Below are 7,208 nucleotides of genomic sequence, written 5' to 3'. Positions count from 1 at the left end.
TTTAAGTTTTGAAACTCAAAATGTCCATTTAAAAATGCTGTTTTCAGTTTCAGATCTTTTTTTTACTTTCAACTGTTTTTTGTTTTTGAAATGTTCAGATCATAAAATGAAAAACAAAGATTTGAAAGTGAAAAAAGATTTGAAACTGAAGAAAAAGTTTTGATATTGAAATTTTGAGTTTTGTAACCTAAAAAAACTGAATATTTGGAGCTAAAAATATTTCAGTTTATTTTAGAATAGCAAAAAGTTTCTGACATTTTATTTTTTATTTTTGGCCAAACATCAATATTATTAAAAAGTTCTTTATTTAGGTTTCAAATAATACTGGACCCAATTTAGCTCCATACACTTCTTGCTGTCCACATAGAGTATTGGTTCATTGGTAACTAACAGCGAAGTGTGAGTGGTTGTTTGTCTCTGATGGACTGGCAAACCGTCCATGTGCCCTTCCTCTGACCAAACCTTTGACTGTGAAAGAGAACTGGACGGAGCAAGTGTGACGTGACCCATAGAAAATGCCTGACTTCTGGCTCCAGTGAAGTGAAGCCAATTTAGTCACCATTTTCCCGCAATGCGAATGCCCCTGTTTGAAGTCAGACAAAGTTAGTAAGCAGTGATTGGTCCGAGTCTCTCTGCGTTTCTATGGAAACTAGTGTCGCCAATCAGGAGAGAGGAATCTGCCAAAGATTTTGAGCATTTGAGGTGGGGCCAGCAGGCCTGAAGCATCTGATTGGCCTGTTTATAACTTGAATAACTTGTGATATAGAAAAAATAAAATGAAAATAAAATAATAGGATTAGCATAGGATACTGCTACCTTAAAAAAGGATTCAGAGCAAGAAGGGTTATTCTGACAAATGGAATGACTGAGTAACAGCTGTTTATTTCTCTATCGAAGTCTATGGGATTTTGGCTTCTTGAAGCCAGTAGGTACTTCCTGTATGGAATGCAAAGCAGAAGCTATCATTCAGTCCACGTCTCTTTATACAGTCAATTAAGCAACTAAGATAGGCTAACAACCACATGTCCAGGACTGAGCCGGATTAGAAAATGGATGAATTGGTGTGTCTTGTGATGGAAAGATATCCTGATCTTTAACTGTATATGAGAACTGGACTGAGTGGTCCCTCCCGCTTGGCGCCCCAAACAGGAAGTACCCGCCGGCTTCAAGAAGCCAAAATCCCATAGATTTTTATAGGGAAATAAACAGTCATTCTATTGGTCAGAATAACAATTCTTGATCTGATACATTTTTTAACATCTTCTTGATATTCCTCGTTTTTTCACAATATATTTTTTAGTGCAAGTTATTGAAGTTATAAACTGACCAATCAGAGGCTTCAATAAAAGTAGATGGTCTTACATTGAACATATAGAACAGATTTTGTGTTTCAAGTGGCCCTCCAATAAGCTCGTTCCTGATTGGTGAGAGTGGTTGCCGTAGAAACAATGATTCAGACCAATTACTGCTTAAAGACGTCATCTGGCTTCAACATTGCGGTGTCTATGTTTCTAAAAAAAATGGCGACTGAATTGATTTAATTTGGTTGCAGCTGGAAGTAAACCATTTTCTATGGATGACGTCACACTCACTCAGTCCAGTTTTCATATTCTGTCAGTGGTCCTAACCAGGGTCTCCTCTCTGCCTTCTGACTGTGGTAGTTGAGACTTCAGTGACCTCTGTGACCCTACTCAGGCTGGCGTGGGTATAGTTTATTAATGAATGGATAACACAAACATTGATATTACTAAATTAAACTTTGCCTGTTTTTTGCATTCTGACACATTTCAGTTCTGTATCATTTAATCTGAAATTCATGCTTAAAAAAAACCCTTACAAACTGAAGCTTTAACTCCAGGGTTTACAGTCTTTCAACTACCATAACTCTACAACTTGTCAGATTCAACTGATTCACGTTTATTGGATTAACAAAGAGTTACAGTAAATCAAAGAGTCTTGTTGGTGTCACCAGCAACCATTCTGTTGTTAGAGGATTGATGAATGGATAGCTTATTTATTGATATTGCTAAGTCAAACTTGCACAGTAGTATAAATTTCCGTTCTTTATCATTTAGTCTGCATTAACTTTTAAGAAAACATTTTTTTAATTAAACCTTTTTGGTCTGCATTTTATGGTTCCATGTCTTTGACCTGAGTGCTTTGCCTTTGTAACACCATAAAGTTCCTTAAAGTCCTTAAAACTTTTGATCAACATTTTGGTTAAATAACAGACCAAGCTTTTTTTAAGTGCAGCAGCACAACCGACTTCCACTTTGATTTCAAACAAGGTTTAACTTACAGAAAAGCTTAAACATGACAACATCTGATAGACATTGAGATTATTATATCAGATGTGATTATTTTTTCTGCATTTTTATCTCGATTGGGGAAAAAACCAGATAAACCATTCATACAAAAATAATAAAAACGTTTTTAAAAAATGTTTTAAAAAATCCGTCACAAGTGTATGGCGTGCACATCAGTGACTCTAGACTAGAATACAGGGCTATTTATTGGATTAGCAATAATGCAATTTTAGAATCTCCTCATGAATTTTTACATCAGATGGCACAAAAGCACAAGGCAAGTGGGTTTTTCAGCATTAACAACCAGCTGAAATCACCACATCTAATGGTGCTTAGTGTCGGAGCTTCTTACCACTGTCATAATTGACAATTAACTGTTGTGCACAACTTTTTTTAAAGCTACATAACAAGTTAGCAGACAATTCTTTTTCTGTGTTGAACAAATTAAAGTTTTGTGTCTTATTAGACTCATAAAACATATTATCTGTATATCACGGAGATTACACAAAGCAGTCGTGTGAATTCACCCAGAATATCTAAGCTCTCTATTTACATCAAAAGTCTGACATAAAGACAACTATGATCATTTTATTCTACACACAACTATACATATGAGAACAGACCATCAATTTTAATTTCTGAACAGTGGCTGAATCGAAACAGTATAAAGCTGATGCAGTTTAAACAAGCATTTCATGCAAGTTGTAAACCTGTAAAATTAAAAATCCGAATAGTTTCCTTTGATGGAGAAACATGCATTTCACGTTGCTTTTCTGAATCTAACAGAATTGCCAAGCTTTTATTTTGGAGGCCCGGCTCGTCAGTTTCCGGCTCGATTCGGAACGCGGGCTCGTGCCGCTGCTTTCCACATGCTAATTATTAACAGCGGCGCATTACGTCAGGGGTTTGGCGGGGTGAGGAAACACCAAAATAGAGTGTGCAGGGGGGCCGCGCGGCTACGACACCGCGAGAAAATGTACGGAAAAAAGAAACGAGTTTCCAGAGCCGAGAATGACGCGAACAAACAGGAACGAGGCTGAAAGAAAGATGTCATGATGTAAAACCCAGAAAACTTCACTGAAGAGAGTTAGGGGGAACAAAGCCGTCATTTGGTAAAGGTTAAGGTAAATTTATAAATGATTTAAGAACAAAAGCACTTTTCTTTTTCAATAGGTTCAGTTTGTTCAAGCTCTATTCCATCATTTTCTTATTTCACCATCTTTTAATTGTGATTATGATGTTTTCAGCCCAAAAGTAAAAAACAAAATATGTTGTTTTCTATGACATAGTTTCTGCAGAGCTGCAGGAGTTCAATAGAAATTCACCTCTGAGTTGTGGGGGGGTCTACTGGCCCCCTTCCCCCTCCTCAGTGCTGAGAGCTCTCTGTTTACACTCTCTCCTAGCTTACAGCCCCTCACACCCCCAACCTAACATTAGCAGTGCAACTTGTTTTTTACAGTCTATGGTTATATATCACTAGAGATGACACGCAGGCTTTTTACTGTTGTCCAAGATGCTTTAAGAGTGACGCCATTTTGGTATAAAAAACAGTGAAACATGGTTTAGCAGACGCAGTAAAATGACTACAAAATGGTAAATTTTGGTTTGATTTCAAAAAAGAAAAAAAGGTCATCACAAAAATAAGACACAGGTTACAGTATTATTTTTTTGTACAAAGTGCAACAAATGAATAACATTTTAAACTTTTTTTTTATAAAAAAATAGGTTATGTGTTGCGTTTCATGCATACCTGATTATTTTATTCAAATCTACACACAGACTGAGATTTACACAAACGGTTGGACTCCTCGGTCCGTGTTTATAAACGGGTTCGTGGGTAGCTGATCAACATATCACGTGGCCGGGACTTCTCATCGAGCTGGAGCCGGTCGCAGCGCCTTTGTAAATTCATTCAGTGGTGGCGGCAACACTGGGCTGAGGGCTCCTCTTCTACAAGTGGATCCAACCCAGCCTCTATCAGAAGGAGTCAGACAACAGTGGGCGGGCAGTCTTCCATACGCCACATTTCCCGGTCTGCCTGCCGCACGGAGATTCAGCGCTGGACTCTTCCCTCTTCGCTCGCTGCTACCGAGGAAATCCTGGTTAGATTATTTTTCTCCACTTAGTAATCCAATTACCAACAGGTCCTCTGGTTTGATCTGAGGTACAGATACCACAACCATGAACAAAAAAAGATCGGTGGTCCTGCCAGAAAACGTGGAAATTAGGGGTTGGTATCGTTATAATTTCCAGAAACAATTTGATTCCGATTTTTTCAGATTCTTTCGATTCTTCAATTCAATTCAGTTTTAGAGTTTACACATTTATACACATTTGTTTAGAAATACATTAATGATCTACTATATGATTTAAATATATTAACATTAATCTGATCCAGTTCACATAATGTAAATGTATCAGTGAAATCATGAGATTGTTAATATCATCCAGTGTTACATGGATTCTCTAAAGGAGAAGTTCTAACTAAAATGTTCATTAACATTGTAAACATTGTTCTGCTTCTCCTGGAGGACGTTTCAGTTTGACCACTAGGTGGTGATCACACTATAGCCTTACATCTCATTCCAGAAGAAGACAATATGAGCAAAAAACAGTTTTAGACCACAAATTGTTACTTTAAAAATATTTCCTTAATAGAGCTTTGAAAATTCATGTCTGTGAGTTTATAAAGATGTTCATTTAGTCACCAATGTATGTTTAGGTCGACCAAGCGTTGCCATTAGCTGTCCTATGGGAATTTCTATTCAAATTGATTCAAATCGATTAATCGATTTTTTCAACCCAGCTTTAGTGGAAATAGTGAGAAGTCTAAAGCTGCCATTGACCCGCCGAGTCCAGACATGAACCCCATAGAACACGTTTGGGATGAGATACAGCAGACACTGAGAGCCAGGCATTCTCCACAAACATCAGTGTGTGACCTGAGCAATACACTTTTGGAGGAATTATTATAGGAAGTTCATGTGCCTGACAACACGGTCAAACAAAGAACTGCACAAGCAGGATAACATGATAAATAGATATAAGGCTAGATAAAATTCACACATACAATAAAAACATATTAGGACCATGAACAAGAGTACACAACAGCCACTTGCTAAAGTAAAAAACAGCAGAAAATTCCTCTTATTCCTGAGTTTTTTATGAAGAGATAGTTTTCAGTCATGTGAAAACTGTGCCTACTTGGATGACATAAAACAATCTTCCAGGCAGGGAGTCTACACCAGAGCAAGAGCAAACAATGTGACCTTTCTTAGCATGTCAATAAGGAGACAGGTGTTCAGAAGAAGTGGTATTGGAGCAACATTATGAATTGATACACCTACATTGTCCAAACCTGTAAGAGAAATGTTGTAATAAAGTTTTACCAGTTTGGATGGATGTTGGAATTTCTCTTTGGTCAGGAACTGCAAAAAACAGTCTGTGCCATGATCCTGTTTCCTGTCTCACCGACAGATAATTGGCACGATTACCCTCACCTGTGTGAATCCCTTTTTAAGCAGGCGGTTCCCAGAGGACCTATGCCTGAAAGAGACTGCCAGAGACTCGCCAGCCACCTGTCTATGGTTTCAAGTTCTTGTCTGTTTCCTGGCTTTGGACTTATGGTTTTGGACCATGGATTACCCCATTCCTGCACCACGGATTTTCCTGGAGCTCCCAACCTGTCCTCCTCTCCCTGTGCATCTGACGCCCTCTTCTGGATCAAGGACTGATCATACCAGATTTTTTGTTTTAGACTCTCGAATAGACTCTTTTGTGACCTCTGGGCAGTGTGCATCTTGGGATCTGTTTCTCCCAACCTGACTGTTTTGGCCAAACTTTGAATCCAGCAGCTGCTCAGAGTTGAAAAGTACAGGCTGAAGGAATTTTGGGATGTTATGAAAATCAATTTAGTGAAATACAGCTTGGGTTAAATCAGATCACACAGTCCTAGTATGCTTCTCTGGTAACTCAGCAGACAGCAGAACTTTCTTGATGTAGTGTTCCATCCAGTTTTCCGTGTACCGTTCCCCGTCCTACTGAGACTGCCAAGGTGGCCTTTGTGATTTCTTCTCTTGGGCTGTTAGAAAAGTTTTTGACCTTGTTAATCCAGAGAGAGAATCTTCACGTCGGTTACCAACACTTACACATATGTTTTATGTTTTAATCCTGCAATTGATTCTAAATGGGTTCTCACTGAGTGTTGATCTTTTATTTTCGTTTGAAGAGGCTGTAAAACATTATATTAGTCATCCTTTGGTGCAACGTTCCTTTGGAGGCAGATAGGGGTGCATGTTGCAAGACTGACTGTTGCAGGCACCAATATGTCTGGCAGCAAATTTTGGTTCTCTCGTGTACAACAATTTTGGTCTAAGTAGTGGCCCTGCTGTTCATGTTTACTATTGTTAACACTGAATTTGACAAATTATTCCAAGTCATTTGGTGTCAATGCTTGTCAAAGACATAGTATTACTGATTTGCACAAGTCTATTATTTGTTGAACAAAATAAGATACAAGTTGTTTATTACTGATTTTGTTCAAGCAAAAAAATAAATGGGGATATATTTTCCTAAAAAATGTGTCCCTCTGTAGATGGGGACTTATTAGAGACGATTTTATCAATTATCACAGTATTGTGATGTCAATATCGTGAGCCATGTATGAATGAATGAAGGAATGAATGAATGAATTAAATGGTTTATTTCAAGCAATCAGGTCATAATACATAACATATCACTTAGTGAATCCCAAGTAGATCACCTGAGTGGGAGTGAAAGGAAGTGAACTTATATAATCCCACCCCGACTCGACTATACCATTTTCACTACATGAATTATCAATATCCGGTTCAGGACTTAATATCAAATATTAATAAAATCAGGCTATTAAGGATCATTAAT

The sequence above is a fragment of the Oryzias melastigma genome, unplaced genomic scaffold (assembly GCF_002922805.2).
Source record: "Oryzias melastigma strain HK-1 unplaced genomic scaffold, ASM292280v2 sc00236, whole genome shotgun sequence".
Classification (NCBI taxonomy): Eukaryota; Metazoa; Chordata; class Actinopteri; order Beloniformes; family Adrianichthyidae; genus Oryzias; species Oryzias melastigma.
Note: the sequence above shows the minus strand (reverse complement) of the source record.